Source organism: Miniopterus schreibersii, assembly GCF_964146895.1.
Source record: "Miniopterus schreibersii genome assembly, chromosome: 3".
Classification (NCBI taxonomy): domain Eukaryota; kingdom Metazoa; phylum Chordata; class Mammalia; order Chiroptera; family Miniopteridae; genus Miniopterus; species Miniopterus schreibersii.
In genome coordinates, this window is record NC_138103.1 from 43,381,280 (window position 1) to 43,382,617 (window position 1,338).

Sequence of the window (1,338 nt, forward strand, 5' to 3'; positions counted from 1 at the left end):
CAGCAACAAGCTTATAAAGAATTTACTCTTTAGAATTAAGAGTGTAAAATATTGTTTTATAAGGTGTGCTATTTCTGTGCTCCCAAAATACTAAAACCTAAAAAATAAGATATTCTATAAACATGTTTTTGTAAATTGTCCCCCCATCCTTCTCAGTGTCATAATAGAAAACACTGCTCTTAGTGATTAGAAGTAAAATGTGGATGGCAAATTCAGAAGACATTATGATCCTTTATATGCTTTTTCTTGGCAAAGCAATTTAATTAGAAAATAATCTTCCTTTTTAACATCTGATACTATAAAATATCCTGTCTTCTTGGCAATAAAACCAGTTTATTTGAGTTCATAGCAAAATTTCGAGCTATTACATTAGTATGAAAATATGTTTTCAATAAGAAAGATGATTTTTTAAAAAATCGGAAATGCAAAGCACTTTAAAAAAAGCAATCTTTAATTTTAAGAAGTTCTGTTTCGGTGGGGCAGGGAGTGGGGAACATGCTGTTTTAGGGACGAAGGGCTTGCCAGGGAAGCGCCTTGGGCTGTTCACGCCGGTCTCAGCTCCTGCTGTCTGTGCACGAGCGTGTCGGGTGTGTAAGCGTGCACACGGGCGTGCGCCCGAGTGTGCGCGCGCAGCCACAAGGCCTCGGGCCCGGCCTCCCGGCAGCGTCGCCCGGGGCTTCCCCGGGGGCGGGAGGGGCGCCCGGACCCCGCGGGACCCACCTGGGGGCCGTGCGCAAAGGAGCGGCGCGGGCTCTCGGCGTGCGTGTCGCTGCCGCCACCGGCACCATTTTCTGCTTCGCCCGGGACAGGCACATAAAAGGGAAGGCGGCTGCCGCCCGCCGCCGCCCTCGTTCCCTCAGATGCCCTCTGCCGCAGGTTTATTATTACAGTAGGGCCGCGCCGCCGCTCCCGCGGCCCTGGCCGGGCGCCGGGCTGTGCAGCGCCCTGGCCGCCTTCGCGCTTGGCGCGCCCCCAAACCGCCTCCTCCACCTCCTTATTTGTCTGAAAAGCCACCGCACGTCGAGGCGGAGAAGCCCGCCGGGGGCGGGAGAGGCAGGGCCGGCTGTGTGCGCCCGTGCTCCGGGGGCGGGGCCGGGGCTGCGCGCCCAGCCGCGGGCCCCTTTGTCCCCGGGAGCCCCGCGGGCGCAGCGGGGGCCGCGCGGCGCCGGGGGCCGGGGGCCCGGGCCGGGGGCCGGGGCCGGGGCCGGGGCGCGCGCACGCCGCCCGCCCGCCGACGGGCCCGGGCCGCCGATTCCTGCCGAGTAAGCAGTCTGGCTCCGCCGCGGCAGCGCGGCGCGGCGAGGCTGGGCGCTGGCGCCGCGCCAGCCCCATCAGAAT